Source organism: Pelodiscus sinensis, chromosome 2, assembly GCF_052426305.1.
Source record: "Pelodiscus sinensis isolate ZL-2025 chromosome 2, ASM5242630v1, whole genome shotgun sequence".
Taxonomy (NCBI): Eukaryota; Metazoa; Chordata; order Testudines; family Trionychidae; genus Pelodiscus; species Pelodiscus sinensis.
Genome location: NC_143053.1, coordinates 155,282,053 through 155,306,111, shown reverse-complemented (window position 1 = coordinate 155,306,111; position 24,059 = coordinate 155,282,053). Strand labels below are relative to the sequence as shown.

At 40.8% G+C, this 24,059-nt stretch overlaps 1 protein-coding gene across 11 annotated transcripts in view; it reads left to right on the top strand.

Annotated features, from left to right (window-relative positions):
- The window catches only part of FHOD3 (formin homology 2 domain containing 3), a 592,306-nt gene that overhangs the window by 223,854 nt on the left and 344,393 nt on the right, over nt 1-24,059 (top strand). Inside the window, exon 1 of one of the 11 annotated variants that reach the window (XM_075921656.2) lies at nt 14,284-14,420. The exons of the other annotated variants lie outside the window; for them this stretch is intronic. The gene's annotated coding sequence lies outside the window, so the exon portion shown is untranslated. Of the gene's footprint in view, nt 1-14,283; nt 14,421-24,059 lie in introns of those variants that run through there. 11 annotated transcript variants of the gene reach the window in all.

The window sequence follows — 24,059 nt, the reverse complement described above, 5'->3', positions numbered from 1 at the left end:
ACCCTGAGCACTGGCTCCACATGCTCATTGGCTGGTTCCCGGCCAGTGGAGTGCGGAGGGGGGACAGTGTTGGTGGGCAAGAGCAGCATGCACAGTGCAACACGAAGCCGCCTGCCTCCAACTCCCACCTAGGAACTGCATCTGCTGGCTGCTTCCTGGGCGCTGCATGGTACACAGGACAGGCAGGCATCCTGCCTTAGCATCACTCCCAGGGACAATGGTGGGCAACCTGCAGCCATATGGGTACTTAGGTATGGCCCGTGAGACATTTTGTTTATTGTTGCCCACTATTTCGCTAGTTTCCATCTTCATAGTTTTTTTTTTTCCCTACTGGTATTACTAAAGTGACACAGACTTAAAGCAAGGGCATGTGAAGTGAGGTGCATGCTGATTCCCATACGCTCCCTCTGCATTGAAAGTGCTGCTATGGTTCAGTTGGCACACCCTTGCAAATTCCAGGTATGCAAGCATAATTAGTAAAACTGCTCCAACCTAGGAGACTGTCTGGGTTACAACAGTCTTGCTGCCCACTGAGATGGAGGACCACTCATGTGACCCATCACAAGCCTAGGTTGCCTATTGCTGCACCAGGAGCTGCCCAGGTAAGCCCCATCTCCCCCTCCCAAAGCCGCCACCTGCACCCAAAACCCTCTTCCCCAGTCCCACCTCAAACTCCACAACTCCAGTCCAGATCCTATACCCCACTCCTGCACACCAACCTCCAGGCCTGATCCCCTCCCCCTCAAACCTGGAGCCCTTTCCTTGCATCACAAATCCCTCTTCCTTGGGCCCACCTCAGAGCCCTCATTCCCTCCTGCACCCCAACCCTTTGCATTAACCCACAGCCCTCCCCCTGTATTCTGAATCGTTCAACCCCACTCTCTAGCCTGGAACCCCCTCCTACATTGCTAACCCCTCAGCCCCAGCTCCTAGGGTTGCCAGATGGTTTCAACAAAAATATACTTGACATTACATCACAATTTACATTACATGTTATTTAGAAAATACCAGATATTTGTATTTTCTCATTTATATTTTTTCAATTTGTTTCCTGAACAGAAAGCTCAAATACTAGACTGTCCGGATCAAAACCAGACACCTGGCAACTCTACCAGCTCCACTCCAGAACCCTCACCCGCAGCCAGAGCCTTCATCACCTCCTACACCCCAACTATCTGCCTGAGCCCAGAGCGCCCTCTCACACTTAGGGCTCATTGGTTAATGTGCATGGTTACATGCACCTCCCTCCCCCCCCATGCTGTTGCTTTCTGTGAATTGTGGCTCCCCTCCCCTGGGCAGCAGCGTGGGGAGCGGGGAGGAGGGTGTTTAAATGTGTAACTTCTGATATTTTCACCAGTTACATGTTTAACTACATAAACACATTTTAATATCCCTAGTCTCTTACAGTAGAAACCTCTAAATGAAGGACAAATAGGAATACCAGGAAAGCAAAGAACAACGGAAAAGAGGGGAAAAGAGTAAGTTAAACTACAGCTAAGGTGTTTCAGAGGGGTAGGCATGTTAGTCCGTTACAGCTAAGACATTAGGGGAGAAGGAGTGAATAAAAGGTCCATAAGACTTCTTCTAGCCCTACACCGTGATATTGGGACATTAGAACCAAAATATTTTCCATATGCTGTTAGTTTTTAATCCCCTATTGTGTAGTGAAAGTTTTTCTGATCCTACAAAAACTTACACAAATGCTAAATAGGATAGGATTAGGCTACTGCAGAATTCCAGGTTTTTGACTATTAGTCACATCCTGCAATTAGCTTTTCAAGAGTGGACCATTGTGCTCTTAGTTACCCCTTCTTAGTTACCCATTCTGCTAAATTTCACTACAGGTCAATGTTATAGAGACCATGTGAGTTGGAATCTAGTTAGGTTAAAAACAAAACAAGCAAAAAAAAATGGAAATTGGTGTTGAGAGTACTAATCCAACCTTGTGTCCCCTTACAAAATTTGAGAATTTTACAGCCAGGTTTTGAGGTTTTAAAAATTATTTCTTCTTCTTCTAGTATGGTCATTTAATAGTTAATAAAGTAGTGTTGTTTTACTGTTCTATTTCTAAAAGATGCTAAGTTGAATTCTCCCTAGGGGGTTTGGTCAGCTGTGCCATGAGAAGTCTCTGCTGGTTAAAGTTTGTTTTGCTTATCTGGGCCTTTTCATTGTTTGTCAGACCCCATGCTGAGTGAAAGGTGTTTATATGAGTGCTGCCTGATGGGGTGTGACTCTTGGGACTTTCTTATACTGGTCAGCAGGTTGGGACATGAAGCTCACATCTAGGGCTGCTGGCACAGTTATAATTAACTGCTGGGCCTCAAACACAGTTCTTTAGCAGCAGATAGATTATCTGCAGAGTTTGACATTTGATCAAGGTCTGTCTGATCAGGTTTTGATATTGACTGATAGGGCTGGACAGTTTTCTAACAAAGAAAAAGATTTATTGCAGGGGGCTAAGAGTTGTCTTGGAATTTTTATTTTAGGATTCAGACTATGCCTTACTGACCATATAATTTGTGAGGTGACCCATTTTTTAAAATCTGGACTGTCTAGGGTGTTTTGTTCTGCTTTCATTTCTCTGTAAGGTGGTCCCATGGGGTGTGACTGTGTTTTGTACAACATACTGAGTATCTTTCATTCCCACTGAAGTAAATAGGAACTGAGGTTGCTCAGCACTTCTCAGAAAAGCATCACAAAGACACTGGAGTAGGACTTTAAAGGAACACCAATTATGTGAAAATTAGTCAAATAAAAATAATTAGTTAAAACTGTTTCAAGCTTTTCACATGCCCGAGTCCCCGTGTCAAATGTAGTGATTTTACCGTAATATTTTATTTACTTAAAATCTCCTCTCTCCCTTTTGAGAAGTGTTAAAGAGCCACAAACAATAGAGGGAAACTGATTAGACATCAGCAACCATGACACAGCAGGATACCCAAAATGTTCTCAAAAAGCACAAAGTAAACAATCTGAAACATTCTTAAAAATATCAGTTTGTCTAATCACTTTAAATTAGTGTCATCTTCAAGGGTTACTTGATACAATGATAGGTTAAAAACAGATACAAGTATTTTTTTAAAGGTTGATATTGATCCATTAATTTGCAGCATAGGTAAGAGGTAAATATGTGAAATAAGATAAAGTGTCAAGAATCCCTTGATATAATTAGGGTAGGGTACAGTTCAAGTGAAACCTGGGGTACAAGCATCTGCCTTGTGGAAGCTTGCAATATTAGCTTTATAAGTTAGCAATTCAAACTTAGACACAACATCTGATATTAACATCTGATATTAAGGCAAGCAATAGTAAAAACGGCCTTATGAACATTGACTAAACATGTAGCTCATAGGAAATTCCATGACAGCTTCATTTACATGAAAAATTAAAAGATTATGAATGAATAAATATGAACTAATTAGTACAATGCTTACTGTTATATTTATTTGGATATAAAATTTTCCATTAATAGGCTACACCCGTGGTCCCCAACACGGTGCCCGCGGGCGCCATGGCGCCCGTGGGGGCATTTGCATGCGCCCGCCAGGTGCTCGGGGCTGGCCTGGCCCCAGGCACATGGCGCGGCGCTTGTGGGGAGCGTCGGCCCCGGGCGCGCGGCGCTTGCGGTGGGGAGGGGGTGAAGCCCCAGCCCCAGGCACGCGGCGCTTGCGGGGGGGAGGGGAGGAAGCGCCGGCCCCGGGCGCGCGGCGCTTGCGGGGGGGGAGCAGTGGCCCCGGCCGAGTGGCTATGGGGGGGGCCCCGGGCGCATGGCTATGGGGGAGCCCCGGCCCCGGGTGCCCGACGGGCGAACGGCCACGTCCCTGGCGCCCGACAACCTCAAAAGGTTGGGGACCACTGGGCTACACAGTTAACACTCCATTGATTTGTGATTGACATGTTTCAGGCCTATTCGTTCAGGCTGTTAACAGACTGAAAAGACAACACTACATTGGTTATAACTCTGCTCACATTTTCAAGGTTGTTTCATAACCAGAAAGGCTAGAAACATAGTTGATATAATGATAGAGATGCAGCAGTGTTAGTCTGGTCTAGCTCTGACCATCTTGTAGCACTGGGTAGATTCAGTGGTAAATGTTAAAGCCATATTTTACAGTATGCTTGAAATTAAAATATTGAAGTGCTTTTAACAAAGAAAATACCTTACAATCCAATGTAATTAGCATACAATAGATCTAGCGTAAAAATGATAGCATTAAAATAGCTCTAGTGTAAAAAACCTTTCTTTGTTTAAAGAAAGATTAGTTGAAGAGTCATTCCCTTCCTTTATTCTGAGTAATGCAGAGCAACCTGAACATGCAGGACAGATCTTCCAAAATTACTCCACTCCTGTATACTCAGTGCATTGATTTTTGAAAGGAGTTTAGCTGATTGGGTGCTGAGCTCTTTTTAAAATCTGGTCCCAATTATTGGCGCTGAACCCTTGAAAACCTGGTCCTCATTAGCTGCTCTGTGAGTTGCAAATACTCAACATCTCCCAGAATTAGACCCTTGTTTACCTGCCAAGTCTAGAGTTCTGGGATCTTTGTTTCCCCCTGTAAGAGCTGGCCTAATCACTAACACTTAAAATATGTGGAGAGCTGCATTCCTTACATTCCATGAAGCATTAATGATGTCATCAACTGCTCCAGGATAAATACATAGTCCTGACCTCCAGTCTTGGCAGGTAAAAAGTCTTTGAGTTGACATTTATAAATGCATTTATTTGTATTTTTCAACATATGCTCATGTATTCAGTTAAGGATTTAGAATCTCAGCTGTTTTGTTTTTTTTTAAGAATGTTAGTTTACCTTCAAAATACTACAGAATGTGATTCTTCCCCCTATACTTTATGATGTCACAGTGCTATCAAAACTCTTTATTTCCATGTAGCTTGGGTTCTCGGTTGCTCAAAGCTGCTTTTGTTTTGCATAATGTACATATGACACATGCAACCACGAACAGAGAGAGAGAGAAAAAGAGAGACACGTTGGCTGTGTCTACACTGGTGCGATCTCGCGCAAAAGTGGCCACTCTTGCGCAAAAATTTGCTGCCTGTCTACATTGGCCGCACATTCTTGCAAAAGTAAACTGATGTTCTAATGTATAAAATCAGGGCTTCTTCATGAGAACTCTGACGCTCCCGCTCAGGAATAAGCCCTCTTGCGCAAGAGCTCTTCCAGAAGAGGCCAGTGTAGACAGGCAACATGAATTTATTGCGCAAGAAAGCCCTATGGTTAAAATGATGCTCTCTCCTGGAAGAGCTTTTGCAGAAGAACTCTTCTGCAAAAGAGTTTTTGCATGAGAACGCGCCAGTGTACACATAGGCAGAGAGAGAGGTTTGTTTTGGTGTTCATTTTAATAGAAGCATGCCTAAATAAACTTGCTAACAAATGAATGTAGTGCTTTCCAGAGCAGCATAATGAAGAAACTGTAACCTCTGCTGTCACTTAAGAGAGACAGGGCAATGAAGTTTAAAGTAGGATGACCATATGCCCCATTTGTCTGGGAAATTGCCTTTTTAATTCCTGTCCTGGCTGCTCTGACTTTTTTTTTTTAAGTGGGCATTTGTCCCTTTTGCTCTTTCTGACTTGAGCAGTTGGCAAGAATGAACAGGCCACTCACCCACGTTTGTTAAAAAGGTGGAGTAGGGGAACATGGAGGGCAAACTGTGGTGTCAGTTCTATGTGAGTGGGGAGGAGGGGTCAGGCAGGGCTTGGGTGAAAAGCAACGCCAGCCTCATGCTGAGGTTGGGGGTGAGGGCAGAAGGATTCCAGTGAATTGCTCGGTCCAGCTCTGAATGGGGAGAGACTCAGAAGAGTAGTTCAGGCTAGGCCCTGGGGGGAAGAGGACACAGGGCTCAGGTTAGCCCCACATAGTGTCCTGTTTTCCCTTTCGGGAATATGTTTGCCTTAGATTAAATGGATTTACTGGAATAGATTTCACTAGTTCAAACCCATTTTACTATCTGCTTGACTGAATCAGTTTTTGTTTCTGACCTGTATTTACACATGGCTCAGTGTGATAATAGATACATGAGGTGCTACTAGGGGATCAATTTTCATATTCTCTCTGTCTAGACTCCATATATACATGGTCCCCTTCTCCTGTAATATCTGAGCACTTCACAAACATCAGTGAATTTATTCCCATAGGAACCCCATGAGGTAGCGAAGTGTTGCTATTCACACGTTACAGACAGAGAACAGAGGCACAGAGATTAAGTGGCTTGCAGATATATATACAGGACATCTGTGGTAGAGCTAGGAACGGAACCCAGATCCTATGTATTCCAGTCATGTGTTTCAAAAACAAGATGATGTTTCCTTCTTTCCATTCTGATTCTGGAAGGCACCGGTACACGTTTAAATCCATCTCAGTGTAGGAAAGCACTTAAGAACATATGCTTAACTTTGAGCACAGTGCTTGAGAGTTGTCCTCAACGGATGATATTTTCCTGAACTGGAGGGAAAACCTGTGAAAGGGTGAAAAAAAAAATCCTAGCAATTTACTAATATTGCCAAGTGGGGTGTGCTTTTAGAAGACCTTCGTAGTAGAGTGTTTGGGAAAAATGGCAAATTTATCTTGTAGTACCAGTAATAATGTTCAGTGGAGTAAAACTGCTGCTTTATCACTTCTTTCTAATTATCATTGTAGTACAGTTAATGTTGGTATCTTGAGGACTTAGATCGAAGCGTTTTATGTACCGCGTTTTAGATGACCCACTTATGCCATTTTAGGCATATTCCATGCTCTTTATTTATGAAATATGCAGTACTTAGATCTGATGGTGATAGGTGCTTTGGGGAAGTGATAGATACATAGACACAGCTGTGCATTTATGTTACATGCCAGGATTATAGAAATGATCTGTTCATGCTACAATACACATTTGATAACTCTTCCGATTAAAGATTTAAAAATCTAATTTTATCAAATTATGTGCTTCGTGCTCAAAACTGTTTGCTTGGTAAGTCACTTCTCTTTCAGAACCTATCATTTCTAAAACGATTAAAAATTGTTAGAGAAGCCTTGTTTGTTCTCTAGGTTGTTTGAAAGGTCTATTACAGCAATAAACTAGGTTGAAATCTTATAGCAGTGATACTCAGACTGAGGCTCAGGAGTCACAAGCGGGTCTTTAATGTGTCCCCTGCTGCTCTGTGCAGTACTTGGTATTAAAACATTGTGTGATTTAATTATTAACCAATTGAGATGTTTTGACAGTCATTAATTAATTTATAGAATACAGTCAGCCATTTTGCTGTGAAAATAATGTTGTTTATACACAAATAACAAATGGAACAATGATTTCATACTCCTGCGGCTCTTTCGGATAAGGCTGATTGCTCATTTGGCTCCTGAGGTCTAAGCATCACTGCTTGAGAGTATACTTTGGTAGTAACCAAAGAAGAATGGCTGCTTGTCTCTTTTGGAACTGACATGCTGGACTGAAGCTTTGTTCATAGTTTTGGAGGTGCAGTTAATCCCATGGTTTTTTTTTTTTTTTTACTGTTTTTCTTATGTTCATGGTAGCATACTCAGGGGCCAGTTCACTTTTCAGTTGCATACACTTAATTTCCACTGACTTGAATGCAAATTACATGAGTGTGCCTGAAAGGGACCCTCCTGAAAGGGACCCTCCCCTCCCACCCTCCTTAATTTACTTTAGTACAGCTGTACCCTTCTGTACCCTACATTAGATGTTTGCTGACATTAAGTGATTTAAACTGATTACTAAGTTTGAATAATGCCTTAAGAAGATACTTTTAGGAATGTAGGATTTCCCACACCATCCTATGCCATCAGGAGAGACTCTTTGGTCCTCTGACTCCTGCAGTGGCCAGTGACTAACTTTCCATAAGGAGGGATCATTCAGTGAATTTTCAGTAGCCAGTTGTGCAGTACTGTGTACTAAAGTGATTAGTGTGTCTTCATATGACAGTTGATGACATTATTATTATTAAATAGATATTTTATCATGCGCAGTGAGTTTTAAGCAAGGATTTGGATTCTTGGATAAAAACAAGGCTAGAATTTAACCTTGGATTTGATGGCAACAAACTCTCAGGAGCTGTTCTTTTGATTGTCCCACATGTTGGTATCATTAGATTTGACCCTCTGGAATAGGGATGTTAAACTGTTAACCAGTAAGCCTATCAGTAAGCATGAGGCTTACTGGTACACTTACTGGTTAACCGGCCCTTGCCAGTGGACTCCAGCAGTGGCCAGATAGCCAGCTCTGGCCGTGGAGCATCTGGTGGACTAGGTGGAGAGGGACCACATGGACGTGGTAGGAATCCACAGCGTTTAACCATCAACCGATTAACCATTTTAACCTCCCTACTCTAGAAGTGACAATTTTAGAAGATCAGTAGTTTGCATGAGTTTTCCACCATTTTTAGCTGAATCAGAAATTTGGTCTTTTCCCATTTTGATCTGACCCCAAGATAAAACCATACAGATTTTACGTACTATTTCATAATCTGGGTTATTGCCTACAGTGTGATTAGCTGCTGCAGCTGCTGCCCTTCCTAAAAAAACAACCCCCTTTATTCAATCATAGAATCCTTGGAAGAGATCTCCGGAGGTCACTGAATCCAACACCCTGCCCAAAGCAGGACCAACCCTAACTAAACCATCCCAGCCAGGGCTTTGTCAAGCAGGGATATAAAAACCTATAGTGATGGAGATTCTATCATCTCCATAGGTAGCCCATTCCAGTGCTTTACCACCCTCCTAGTAAAATAGTTTTTCCTAATTTCCAACCTAGACCTCCCCGCACTGCAACTTAAGACCATTGCTCCTCATTCTGCCACCTGTCACTACTAAGAACAGCTTCTCTCCATCCTCTTTGGAACCTCCTTTCAGATAGTTAAAGGTTGCTATCAAATCCACCCCCCTCCAACTCTTCTCTTCTGCAGACTGACTAAGCCCAAATCCCTCAGCATCTCCTCATACGTCATGTGCTCCAGCCCCCTAATCATTTTGGTTGCCCTCCGCTGGACTTTCTCCAATGCATCCACATCCTTTTTGAAATAGGGGCCCCAGAATTCGATGCAGTAAAGGGAAATAATTGCTTCTCTAGATCTACTGGCAGTGCTCCTCCTAATGCACCCTAATATGCCATTAGCCTTCTTGGCTACAAGAGCACACTGTTGACTCATATCCAGCTTCTCATCCACTATAATCCCCAGGTCCTTTTCTGCCGAACTGCTGCTTAGCCAGTAGGTCCCCATCCTGTAATTGTGCTTGGGATTCTTCCATCCCAAGTGCAGAACTCTGCATTTTGTCCGTGTTGAATCTCATCAGACTTCTTTTGGCTAGTCCTCCAATTTGTCTAGGTCACTCTGGACCCTATCCCTACCCTCCAACATATCTATTTCTCCCCCTAGCTTAGTGTTATCTGCAAACTTGCTCAGGGTGCTATCCATCCCTTCATACAGGTTATTAATAAAGATGTTGAATAAAACTAGCCCTAGAACCGACCCTTGGGGAACTCTGCCTGATACCGACTGCCAACAAGACGTCAAGCCATTGATCACTACGCATTGAGCCCAACAATCTAGCCAGCTTTCTATCCACTTTACAGTCCATTTATCGAATCCATACTTCTTAAACTTGCTGGCAAGAATCCTGTGGGAGACAGTATCAAAAGCTTTGCTAACGGCAAGGTACAGCATGTCCACCACCTTCCCCCATGTCCACAGAGCCAGTTACCTCATCATAGAAAGCAATCAGGTTGGTCAGGCATGATTTGCAGTTTGGGAATCTATGTTGACTATTCCTGATCACTTCCCCCTCTTCCAAGTGCTTCACAATGGAGTCCTTGAGGATCACTTACTTGATTTTTTTTTCTGGGAACTGAGGGGAGGCTGACTGGTCTGTAGTTCCCTAGATTGTCCTTCTTCCCTTTTTAAAAGATGGGCACCCCCATCAACCTTTTTCCAATCCATGTTGTGTAGTTTACTTCAAAGTTTTGCCCTTGAAGTTGATGGCAGTGGGCCTTCATGTGGAACTCACTAATATGATTTGTCTGTCCCTATTTTTACTCTACATATGATAGCTAGGGCATACAAAATGGAAACTTTTCTGTCCTTTGTCTGGGCCATATGAAGCATAACAGTCATCCAATTTCCCTTAGGTCAGTTATTTGTGTGTTTTTAAGTCAATCCATCTAATTGCAGTGCTGTTATTGATATCACTTCTGACAGTCTGGCGCAGTTTCCCTTGTATATGAAATGAAAGAATTTCATCACACATCTCAGTGGTTGATATCCATTATTTTATCATACATATTTATTCTATGTATGAAATTCAGGCTTGCTGGCCTTGTTTTTTAAGTACTACAGAAATACTAATTTTAATTTTGAGAGAACTTATTGATCAAAACTTGTCTGCTCAGGCTCAACTCTGTTTCATTCTAAAATTGTACCTAGACCAATACCACCTGACTATGCTACCTAATAAATCAAGATAAATGTGGGTCAGAAACTGAATCCTTGTGAATGCTAACCTCTGGTGACCCTGCCTGGAATTATCACTGTGATCCTGTAGGAGATGTCATCATTTTCATATAATTTTCTTTTGATTTTGCTTTGATCTTGTCTCGGGGGAGTTGTGTTGCTTGCAAAGGAAGGCCCATCCTGAACTGAGAGAGATGAAAAACAGAACAACTCCACACATCTGGCTGCCGACCTGTGGGCCCTTGTAACCAAACTCTAAAGTCTAAAGTTCCCCAAGGCCTTTGCCATGTCTAAAAATGTGTGAACTTTACAGAGAGAACTAGGTGTTCTCAAGCAAATACCCACTTTCCGAGTTTGCAAGGAGATGAAGAGCTTGACATGTCATACCTGTTTAGCTGGATCCAGTCCATAGGCTTGAGGCCTTCATGTCACTTTGTCTTATTAGGTGTTTGTACATTTATGACAATTCCTTTCTTATACTAACTAATGCCAAAATCTTTAAGGCAGGAGAAGTAGTAAATTAGACCCAGGAGCGAGTATTGACTCGTGTGATTTTAAAAATGACAGAATTATGATTCAGACAGAGATATGAGTTTCTCACTGACACAAAATGTAGCTACTCCTAAAGTGGGGATGGGAGGGACAGAGGAGACATGAAAAATCTTATTAAGTAACAAATAAATAAAAAGAATTGTAGGTTTCACTTCTTATAATGCTGTAAAATGAGATATGAGCTGACAAATGTCACCGTATGACTTAAAGCCACATGAAATTGCAAAAAATGAAAGCTAAGTTTCCTTTTGCACCTTACTATTCCCATAACCCAGCTTGTTGAGGAATCAAGGGAAGAAGTAACTGACTTCACTTCCTTGTATTTTCCTGACAGACCTCTCCCCAGAAGTCCTAGACTTCAAAAACTTTCATTCATCCTCTGTAGTGAGTCCAACTGGCCTACGCTCTCCTTCCTGCTTTTGTCACCTCCTGGTCCCCACAACTATTCAGACAAAGACCACTTACTTTACTGTTGACAAGTAGAACATGGAAAATTATTGCCAAGCCCTGTGACTGGTCTTTAAATTACACAATCACCTTCAGCAATTTCCACCCAGACTTGAGTTTTCTCAGTTGCTTGGGAAATGTAACGAGATGCCATTGTAGTCACTAGAAATAACAGAAAGGACTTGCTGAATCACTGGAAATTGCATGGTCGCTGGCTGACTGGGGAGGTTTGATGTTGTACTGTCAGAATACTTTGGAGATGAGAAACGATTTGTGGTTATGTTACACATCACCACACAGCTTTTGCTATGAAAAATCAGCCCAGGGTGGGTATTTGTCAGAGGTCAGACTTGTGTTCTGTTCACTGTGGAGTTCCATTCTGTCAGAATTGTGCATTGTGTTATTCAAGTAAATAGACTTTAGAACTTCTGAATATTTGTTTTCTACCACTTCAAGCATCATATTTTGTAGATTCCTCTTTAGAATTGCAACGGAATCTCTGTAATTATTGCATTAGTTCACAACTTTGTGATATTGCAGGTAGTAACAACTGCTACTTTATATACATTTTGTCAAATTGATATTCTGAATAAATATACTAATGTGCACATTTCTCAAATTCAAGTAGTGTCAGACTCTAGGTCTGCTAAGGAACTGTAAGTCAAAGAAGATATTTTCTAAATTTAGTTTCCATTTCCATCCTGTACATACAATAAAACAGTCAGAGTGTTAAATATCAGACAAAAATAATATGCACATTTGGCATTTTGTTAGAATTATAGGTCTTTTACTACAGGTTGGACATCCGTGGTCCAGCATCCTTGGGACCTGACCGGTCCTGGATGAGGGATTTTGCTGAACCAGAGGAGATTATTTCTGGTCCCACACCTGCGGCCTCCTCAACCCTGGGCCGGCTGGTGGTCTCCTGGCCAGCCCTGCTGCCCTGCCAGATAGTCCCTCTGCAGCATGCCCACCCAGCTCTTGCCTCTGCAGGACTCTCAGCCACCAGCCCTCCACAGGGATTCTCCGGTTGCTGGACCACTCAGTCCTGTCTTAGTGAGGTTCAACCTGTTGTGTTGTTGGTGACCTGGATGGCCTTGTGGTTAACACCCACCCTGTAATGTGGGCAGTGATCGGGCAGCCCAGGCCAATCCACTCCATTAGGCTCTGACCCAAGGCCCTAGGAGGGTCAGCAGTGTTTAGGGTTCTCTGGGGACTCCTCTCACATATGCCACTTGAGTCACTTCCTACCTCTGCTTTCCTCCTGCAGCTTCTGGGAAACAAACAAACAAGCAAACATAAAAAAACAAAACAGAAATAGAAAGGAAGCCCAGCCTTCAGCCCTAGTCAAGTTCATTATCCTGTTCCCTTAAGAAGGCTTCTCTATTCCCTTTGGACAGGAACATTCAGGGTAGGTCTGTTTTCCTTCCTGCCGCCTCCTGCTTCTGAGCTGAGTTACTCCCTTTTCAACACTGTCTCCTGTTGGAACATGCTCTGAAACTGTTTTTTCTTTGTGATCCTGTCTAATATCTGTTTTGTGGGCATTGATCCTTTGGCGAAGTGTCTGAGACGTTTGTCCAATGTACATAGCAGATGGACACTTTCAGCACATGATAGCATAAATTATATTTACAAAGAAAAAATAGTTTCTTGCCATTTCAACCAGAAAGGACATTGTCTCAACGACTTAATTACCTGCATCCTGCTTCAAAAGCCTTTTAAAACTGCACTTGAAAGAGAATCCTCTGAACTGTTATTCATGCTAAAATTCGACACTTTACGCCGGGGTCTTAACAAAGACTCTAGTTATCTTACCCATTACAAAGATAGCTTCCCCAATTATCACCTCTAATATCATTAGCTCAGACATTTACCTTCCCTTCCTCCCCCCCCCCCCGCATCCCCCTTCTGTTCTGAAATTTGATTTGTCCTTTTCATATGTGTTCATTTTTTTAATTGTATCCTTTGGTATATATGGTTGTGACTATTTTCTTCCACTATTTGATCTGAGGAAGTGGGTCTGGCCCACAAAAGCTCATCATCTAATAAACCATCTTGTTAGTCTTTAAAGTGCTACATAGTCCTGTATTTTGTTTCAGCTACCCTAGACTAACACAGCTACATTTCTATCACAGTAAATTCAGAAACTGACAGTATATATACCTGGGCTTGGCAAATGCCTATTCAATGGCTTCATTACCACTTGAATGGCTCTTTCACAGGTTCAGTGTTCTGCTAATAGCTCTGGCAGGCTTTTTCACTTTGAAGTTAACTAAATACTTTCCAGAAGAAGCAGAGCCACAGAACTGGGATAGGGAGAGGCAGGTGGATGGACATTAAGACTCAGTGGTGCCCAAATTTCAGGTGCCCTACACAACTGCGCATTCTGGGTACAGGAAAAGGTGGCCCTAGAGAGTCACACTGAAATTTATGTGATCTTGGCGCTCTCTGTTGGCTAAAACTATGACACAAACTACTCTGTTGAAATCTCTTAAGTGATCATGTTACTACCTTCTAGTGATTGCAGCCAGCAGTAGGTATAAGCCCTGATACTACAAATGTAGCTATTGCACTGGCAGGCTGATCTCTGTATTATCTCATTGAGTCAGTGATGTCCATGCATTGCTAGCACTATGTTGACCGTGTGAGCATAGTTCTATAAGTAAGAACGACAGTATATATTAACTGGCAATGAGCATGTTGCTTCACTTTCTATTTTGAAAGTATAGTATCTCACCTCGCAATTTCAGGGCACTGGAAATGGAATGTTGACAACTACAGGAAGATATGTTGAAGAGATGCAGAAATTTAACTCTGTAGTGCTAGTAAGCTGTCTCTTTCATGGGCTTGGAATTGATCTTGGGCAATTGCTTAGTTTTTGCAAGCAGTCTTTGCAACATATCTCCAGCTTTTTACAAACATCAGCTGGATAGCTCTTCCACTCTTTTTGGCCAAAGCAAGGTAGGTAGCACTAACTCAAACTTGTGGTGTTAACTATTTGCTTTGTCTTCTAGCCCAGTAACGAAAGGGTCAAATTAATAACACATATATAAGCTAAGCAGGAGTCCATGTTTTTGCATATTTAAAATAGTTTGCTTTGTGATCTACTTGTGTGCTGGTTTTTTTTTGGGGCGGGGGAGTGGAGGTGTTCCTTTCTGAAATTCTTTTCTGAATAAAAAATGAATTGGCTTCTAAGGTACATTGCTGTTTGGAATCTTTGTATGATAAAGCTATGACTTTTGGTTAAGGAATTCCACACTGGTGCTTTCTGATTTTTCAGTTCTCGGTATTAGGAACAAGTAATTTCAGGGTTGTTTAGTGAAATGGCAGCCATTGTCAAAGGAGAAGAGGAAAAAAATGTAGCCTCGCTATCCTGGCCTACTAGAATAAAGTTTTATAGTTCAAAGATTGTTGGTCCTCTTTGCATATACTAGTGTTTTCTGACTTTACCTGTCAATTGTGTTGCATTTAAAACAATATGGCATGTTATACATGCTGAGTTCTGAAAATTAAATTTGTCACTCTCATTCAGAAACTTTTTAGAGTCACCATAATTCTATTTAAATAATGACAAACATGGCAATGTACACACATTTTTGTTGGCTGCATTGATTTGTCTTTGACGTGCTGTTTTACTCACCAGGCTTCATCTGAATTTGCATTCTACAAGAGAGAGGTTTTTTTTTTTTTTTTGGTTTTGTTTTCTTACAGTTCCCTCTGCTCTATCCACTTGTCTTGTCCAAAGCTGTTACCATACTAAAATCATTTTATTTTCAAGTTCTCTTTTGTAAACACATTTTTCTTTTGATAAATAAATGAAATAATCAGAATCAGTGAAGTCTGTAAGGGTATGTCTACACTACCCTCCTAGTTCAAACTAGGAGGGTAATGTAGGCATACCGCACTTGCAAATGAAGCCCGGGATTTGAATTTCCCGGGCTTCATTTGCATAAGCGGGGAGCCGCCATTTTTAAAACCCCGCTGGTTCGAACCCCGTGCAGCGCGGCTACACGGGGCTCGAACTAGGTAGTTCGGAATAGGATTAAAAGGATAGGATTAATAGGATTAAATAGGATAAAAAGTCCCATTTTTATCATTGTGGGACTTTCTTTACAAGGCTTGAAGAGCATTAGGCCCAAATCTAAATTAAGGGACTTAACTGGGCTTTTTGTAAGAATTCTTGATGAAAAATAATCATAGAACTGCCTTTCTTCTTAAATAAAATCCAGTGAGTTGCTAATTTGAGCAGGCATAGTGGGGAAAAACAAGCTAGTGAAAGTGTTTAATGCTGTGGTCACCAACCAGTAGATCGCGATCTACCGGTAGATCTCAGGGGCTCTAAGAGTAGCTCTTGAGCCCTCTCTGAACTGCACGCCTGCGCAGTACATTTACATTACATTTCCTCATTTGAGGAGCAGCTACTCACTGAGCAACAACACAGGTGAGTAGCTGCGAGGAATGGTGGGAGCTGGGAGGTCGGAAGGGCTGAAACACCCCAGCAAGCTGACTGTGGCTTTCAGCTGAAAGCAGCTGCCCCGCACTCCAGCTGATCGGAGGCTTCTCTTTCGCGCCTGCCCACATGAAGCTTGGTGCACCCTGGCTGAGCGCCATGGCCAGCTGGCTGGGCAGCCACTTCTCTTCCCTCCAGCCCGGCTACCCTGCGCTCAGCCCAGGGAGGCTGCGTCTAGCTCCAGCTGTGCTGGAGCAAGCTTCCCAGGCTGAGCGCAGGATCACAGATGCCCATCTGATGGACTGTATATGACTAGCAATCTCAGACTACAACCCAGACTTCAAGACACTGGCAGATACTGTTCAGTCACAGGTGTCACACTGAGACTTTGTTATTGGAAGAAAAAATATATAATTATCAATACTTGATTTTAGATTTACAAAATAGCAGAGAACAAAATGTATAATTGTAAATGCTTCATTTGATATTTAAATATCATGAATTAAAAACAGACCATTTATTTCATAACTATAAACATGTGATTTTAATTTTATATATTGCATAATTTAAAAATAAACTATTTAACAGAGTGTAGAAGGGTTGGGGATAGCAAGTGATGGACAGGAGAATAGAGAGGGCGGGGCTTCAAGGAAGGGGCAGGGCGGTAGATCTTTGCCTGTTCTGAGACGAGACAAAAAGTGATCTTGGGTGTAAAATGTTGGAGACCACTGGTTTAATGGCTTTGAGCCACAGAGGACATCAATCTAATGGCTGCACTTGAACTTGGGTTTTAGATAATGGATTGCAGAGAGTGGGGGAAAGGTCACAATGGAAATAGAGTGAGAATCCAGTGACGGGAACATGGAGGCTGTGTCTATACTGCACCCCTTTTCCGGAAAAGGGATGCAGATTAGACACATCGGAATAGCAAAATCCACGGGGGATTTAAATATCCCCCGCGGCATTTGCATTTACGTGGCTGCCGCTTTTTTCTGGCTTGGGGATAAGCCAGAGAAAAGCGCCAGTCTAGACGTGATTCTCCGGAAAATAAGCCCTTTTCCGGAGGATCTCTTATTCCTACTTGATATATAATTTAACCTTTTCTTTTACAAGCTATTGTAAGATTTTAACATGCTTATTAAAAATGTTTCCAACTTTCAGACACGCACAAGAAGCCCTGATTATACTGAATGTTTGAAAGAAGTGGTGTCCTCCATGACTACCTATGCTGTTAGCTGGATGGTTTTGTGAAGCCATGCTAATTTCAGCAATGTACAGTATTCTGCATCTGTGTGAGTTGCTAGGAAGGCTTAGAGTAAGAGGCACAGCTGATTTGCTGCTTTTCTCTTCTCTCTGTTTGCCATTGTTTAGGGAGTTCTGTGGTGAGAATATGTCAGGCTACCACCAGCATTGTTTCTTTTAAAAAGAAGATTTATCTGCCTTGAGCCCTCTTATTTCATTCCTAAGTGTTTCCTAAGTCGTAGAAGGCACTATGGGTACACTAATTCCAATGAATTCCATAGCAAATGGGGCATTTTGTCAGAAATCCTTCTAACCAGAATTCACTGCAATTCCCTTTTATTATACTACTGTAAATTTGATAGTGCCTTCCAGTCCCTGGAGACCCAACACACATTACAAATTAATACAAAAAACTATTACAGAAGCTTCTCATCCACCTCTGAACAGTCAGTTTTTTCTGCTCTTTCAAAAAAAAATGGATTTTTCATGACCACACATGGGTCTGGACTTTGGTTTTATTGTCTGAAAGACAGCACCATGTCCTAAGCACACAGAAGCACAGGTTCAGTTCTGCATCAGAGGAAAGAGCAGCATGCACAGAAGTTTTTATGGCATTTCTATAGCACATAGATGTACCTTTGATGTCTCCTGTTCAATTACTGACTCTACCAGGTTGCGTTGCTTGATCTGTCAGAATCCTAACTCAAGGCTTTGTCCTTGCTGCGGTTGGATGAAATGAAATGTTACACAGTTTACAATGTTCTAAGTACCCATACACAACTAGAAAGACAACTTTCTTGTCCACTGGCTGTTTTGATGGATTCAGAATGCAGCAGAAAAACCTTACTATAAAACCCTACTCTGGGGAAAGAGTTGTTAAGCCCCGAGCAAAATGGGAATGTAATTTTATGGTGCCCTTAAATCCACCATCATAATTCAGGATCCTAAACATTATTGGAGAAGTTGTCCAGGTGCCTTGCTCTTGATTGATATGACTGATAAGGGCTTAACTGCAAGCTCCTCCACAGCTGAGCATGTACATACACCAAACCCCAAAGACTGATCATTGCCGGCAGTGCTACTCTCTTTGTATCTGTGACTTTTCTTTGTAGAAAGTATTGTGGGAAACTTCAAGTAAAATAAATGGGCTGTGATGGAAAAGGGAAGCTGGCAGCTTTCCAGGATGAATAGCACAGGAGGTGCAGTATTTCAGACTTAAATTACCTTTTTTTAAAAGGAGTGAGTGGGAGTGTTGTAGAAAGAAGCTGTGGGCTGGAGGATTGATGTATTGCTGTTATAATACCTACAGTATGTGGAAAAACTTTTATTTATGTTGAAAAAAAATTAGCTGTTATTTTAATGCAGAGGATTAATCACTGTTGCTAGCTCTTCAGTGTTAAAGTTTAGGATAATGAGATGACAGGTTTGCTTCAGTTGATGGAAATCAACTGAAAGGACAAACTAATCAGAGAAGATTTTTTTTTTAACTAGTTCCATATTATTGAGTGACAGGGTGGAAAACCTGCAACCCAGCTGATCTTTGCTCCTCTAATAAACTATTCGAATGTTATATACCCAATAACTTGATTATTGCCTGTAGAATAATAATATTGATTATTATTCTGCATCGTTTTTGTCCAGTTCACATTCCAGCTAGCCATACATTTATTTCAGAAAAGCACATAAGTAAATACAGTACATAATTAGGTCCCTATTCTGGACATCACTTAGATGTATGCTTAAATCCCATTGACTTCAGAGGGATTTATGCACGTGCTTAAAGGTAAGAGAGTGCGTAAGTGTCGTTTTTAATAGAAATGCTGATCAGGTTCTGTTTTTCCTCCATCTTTAGCATATTAAAAAGGATTCTATCAACTGCTTCAGTATTTGACCAGTGGCAAATTATTAGAAATGTTCCCTGGACTTTTACATCTTGTTTTTTAAAAACTAATATTCTGTGGGTGAAAATTATGTGTACTTGACCACAGTGCATGATCCTATAATATTTTTCTGTGCTCCTATGGCAGGCAATCTGCTAACATAGATTTACTAAGAAACCCCGATTCCATAATTCTGCTGATTCATCTGTATATTCATGGCTAACACTCATGATACAGCAGAACAAACATTATACATTCATGGTAGCCTGTGGCGCATCTGAAAAAGCATGAAAAAACAGTGTTTGTAAAATGAATAGGACGTAACACATGCAGAAAATCTAGTTAATTTCAAGATAAAATATTACCAACAAGTGGGTGTCGTTTATAATCTGTTGCATTAAAATATTCATCATCTGTCTTTTAAGAAACCAACAGTATAGACAGATGAATATAGAAAAAGTTTGTGCTTGATTTCCTCAGTCCTATCTGAGTTAAAGCAGCCCTTAGAATTGGGATCATATTTTTGTTCTAGTTTCACATATAATTTCCCTTCTCAAATCCAGTATGTCTGTAAGTGGAGTAAACGGATCCTTCATGGTTCACTCTAGTGAATCTGTGCATCAGAAATTTGCAGTCTGGGTATAGACAGTTGAGAGTAGGCCTTTTTTTTTTTTTTTACTTTGACTATTAGTTGGATGGGTTTTTTTTTTTTAATAGACTGCACTACTTTACATCTGTTTGTAAGTGATTTTAACAGTTTTGGCTGACATTCACTCAGAAATCCTCACTTGGTTTAGTCAATATGAATTTCACCGTCTGACAAAAAGGGTTTGCTTACTGTATAGAAGTTAGTCTCTCTTTGCCAAACTTAATTAACTCTTAGCAGAAAAGAGGACAGTGAACACCATTTGCCCTAGTGAATTGACAATTCATTAGGAAGAGTGGGGAAAGGATGGACTGGGATCATGACTAAATGGCCTTTGTCAAGTTGATGCACAATAGTTTACCAATTCTTTTTTCTTGTAGTACTGCCATCTTAAAAAAAAGAGATTTTTAAAGATGTCGTGCTTAATCAAAAATGCCAGACACCATTTTCATGAATATCTAGTAACCGCACAGTATAAAACATCAGACTGGTGTGTTGGGTAGTGAACATTTCACAGAAAAATGATTGTCCATATTTGTTTTGGGATATTTACTTAATTATTTTATAACCGTTTAATTAAATGGGTTATTCTTAATAGAAAAAATTGAGCACTTAAGCTCACCAAGCTAACAAAACAGGACTGAAAGAACTAAAAATAGACTTTGGATGTCCAAGATTTACAAATGAAGTCAAACTGTGAACACAGTTCAATCATTGCTATGAATATTAATATACAACAGAAATCTGTGTTTTGTAGTATGATCAAGATGCCTAAAGAGATTATGGCATGTTCTTATTGTGAAAAAGATGATTTTAGATAGCGTGAAAGCCATCTGAGTCAGAAAATAGCCATGCTTATCAGAAATTGTCTGAGAACTGAATTTTAAATCCATGGTATAGTTAACTCAGAGTTAACCCCTATATTTGACTTCAGTTAAGGTCCAAAGTGGAGAAGAGTATATCTTCTAGTTCAGTCTTGCAGTGATAGTCATTCTCATGAGATTTTCAACATATCACACAAACAGATGATGAGACTCGGAGCTGTGTAGTCTCCAGTGTTCTGTTGATTTGAACTCCAATCCTCCAAAGTCTATCCTAAATCAACTCCAGATCATAATGCTCAATGGCTCATCTCAAAAACATAGCATTGTGTGTTCATTTTTTTCTGATATTTAATATTTGGCAAACAGAAGATGATGTGGTATTTCAGAAATAATGCATTCAGTGCCTAAGTATGCTAGTGTGTATGCTGGATTCATAAATTATTTTAACCTTGAATCCTGGCCTGATTCTACTCTACAGATAATGTAGAACAGTGGAGGAGGTGATTTACTTTTGAATATTCAAGTTTATAAATGAAAATTATAGTCCACTGTTTAAAATACAGGCTGCTGTTTGTAGGGTTGCCAGATGGTTTCCCAAAAAATACCGAACACGTGCTAAAAATGTGTTGAGGAAAAAACCCACCACCACAACTATGCTTAACACTGAATGGGAACTTTATTATAAACAATCAACAGTCTATATCCTATATTTTGACTACATGAAAAATACAGGACATTGCACAGGGAGAGAGGGTGAAAAAACTGACTGTCCGGTTGAATACTGGACACCTGGCAACACAAGTTATTTGGGATTTTTGACTGTTTTGTCATAGAAGGCTTTGGAAGAGACCATGGGGTATTTCTATAACTTTTAGTTTTGTCATTATATTCTTTGGTACCAATGACATATGGACTCCTATTGTGAAAAACTTTTTCAAATTATTATATTAAAAGGAATTTACCAGTGGTTCTCAACTTATTTATTATGGTGGGTCATATCCAATTCTACCTCCAAGGCCCTGAGGCTGCTCCATGGGCTGCAGCTGTATGGTGTTTGTGCCACAATTGGTTAAGAACTGCTGTCTTGTTTGGTTTGACAACTTTCCTTGTGTTGGTGTTTGTTTTTCTTTAACAAAACCACCAAGTAGTTTCCAATCATCTCTGTGCTGGTGTAGTTCATCTTACAGTTATCAAGCTTAACACTTTGCAGACCCTGGCCGTGTAACTTCCAGAATATATGTTTGGCTGTCATCCTCAGACTTGCTAGTATTCTAGGGGCTGAAGTTGATTTCAAACCTCTAAGACATATAAGCCTTCTGAATCTGCAAGTTTGCTAGAGAGAGAGTCCCAAATTGAGTGAGTTTCATTTAGTTACAATACCTTCCTTTTTATTTAGTGTAGGGGTTTAATTTGGAGAAATTAAGTTTGTCTTGTCATTTTTTAAAAAGACAGATGTGGGGTACTACATCAGTAAGGTTAATTGAAGGAAAGGGAAGACTGTATAACATAGGTTTTAGATACTCAGTAGTCATACTTTATTTTGTTCTTTATTGGCAAATTACAGTTTTTTAGGTGTAATATTTGGTGTCCTATTCTTCAAAGTAAGTTGGTGTCTTTCATGGATTTGTTAACTTAAACAGCTTGAAAGAAAAAGCTCTGTGTGGAATGATATAGTGACCTGTTCATTCAGTCTCAGAATCTAGCTCCAGCATTAGCCTGGATGCCTACACCACAGAGAAACAGCCCCATAGCCTGAGCCCTGGAAGCTCCGACCTTCTTTCTTGGGGTAGCCATGTGGTGTTAAATTACAGTGTAGACATACTTGCAGGTCCGGAGTAAGAAAAGCAAATAAACATCTGCATAAATCTCATTGCCATTGGTGGGATTTAAGCTCAGTTTTCAAATTAAGATGTGCTTCAGAGCTCTCCTGAATAGAGCTGTTTTTCGTTAGCTGTGCTTTGGGATGTAAGAGTTACATGTAAATTGTGAAAGAGAAGAAGCGTAGTCTGAAGACAAGGTAGAAGATTACAAAAAAATTTCATCACCCATAGAAAAAAATTAGGATTAGCTTTACATCCTTGCCTAAGGCGTTGTCTACTTTACCACCTTATGTCAGTATCATCACATCACTCAGATGCTCCACACCCTTCAGATTAGTTATATGAATCTAATCATTAGTGTAGACAGCACGGTGTTGATGGGAGGGCTTTGCCGGTCTACCTAGCTAATATCTTTTGGGAGGGAGGGAGGGAGGAAGGAGGAGTATCTCTCCTGTCGGTGTAGCTAGCATCTTCACTAACCGTTACAGCAGTGCATCTACAGAGCTGCAAGTGTAGACAAACCCTAAGCTCACTTTTGATTCTTACAGAAAGGCAGTACTTGGGAATCTCTATTACTCTTTCACTGCTTCTGGTTCCAAATGATTTGACACTTTTGCTGGCTGATGGGGGAAAAACCACAGAGCCAGCATTTGGGCTATAGAACTAGGATATGTCACATTTTTGAACTGTGTTTCCTTTAAGTCAGTGTCTTGTGGTTAATAAGCACTCATGCTGATTTCTGTGGGAGAGCTCTCTAATGCCTAGTGCTATTCTATTTGTTGACCTCAGGAAACCATTGCTTGGAAATAACAGAAGAAAGAATTTTGTTTCTGGTTAATCCATATCCTTGCAGTGTAGCTAAAGATGAAGTAAGCGGTCAGATAAATTACATGTGTAGTCTTATATTTTTTTCTCATTATTTGGCTATTCTTTTATTTATCCAGGAATTATACTAAATAGTCCATCACTGAACTATGGTCTAATTTTCACAAATTGGTCATATTTAGAGACTAAAGTGTACATGGTTGTAGAATGTAGTAGCACAGATGAGTACAACATGTTTGGTATATTGGCATATTAATTATATGCCAATTGTCTGAGTTTCACCGAAAACCCCAATCAACTCCTGTGTTTTTGTACACCCACAATATGTCCTTTAACTGGAGAGAGTTATCTATCTTCTTTTAGCACAGGGGTGCGTAATAATTGTCCTATGGGCTAGACACAGGATCAGCCCCTGGCAGGCCAGCAGACACTATTCACCTGTGCGTCTGCAGGTGTGACCACTTGCAGCTCCTCTTAGCCACAGATTGCTGCTTATTGCCCTCTTCTGTTATAGCACATCAGTGAAAGATTAAAAATTCAGAAAATATGAATTAAAATGAAGGGATACTCTTAAAACTAAGAGCTATTTTCAGGTCCCTGAATTAAAAGATCCTGAGAAATAGTCAGTCTTCTTTGTAAGTGACTGTAACTCCAGTGACCTCACTGTCCCGCTAGTGTCAATTGTAATTTAACTGCCACAATAATCTGGTGCAGACTGAGCATAAGGTGAGATACCACTCGGTAGAAAGAAAAAGGTAAATTGAGCATTGTAGTATATTCTAAAGATATTTTCAATGAATAAATGCTGTTTGGCACCTTAGAAGCACATGACCAGTGGTTAATGAGAAGTAAGACTTTGCAGAAGAGAAAGATAGAAGAATAAAAAAAATATGCAGCTAAGCCTGATCTATGG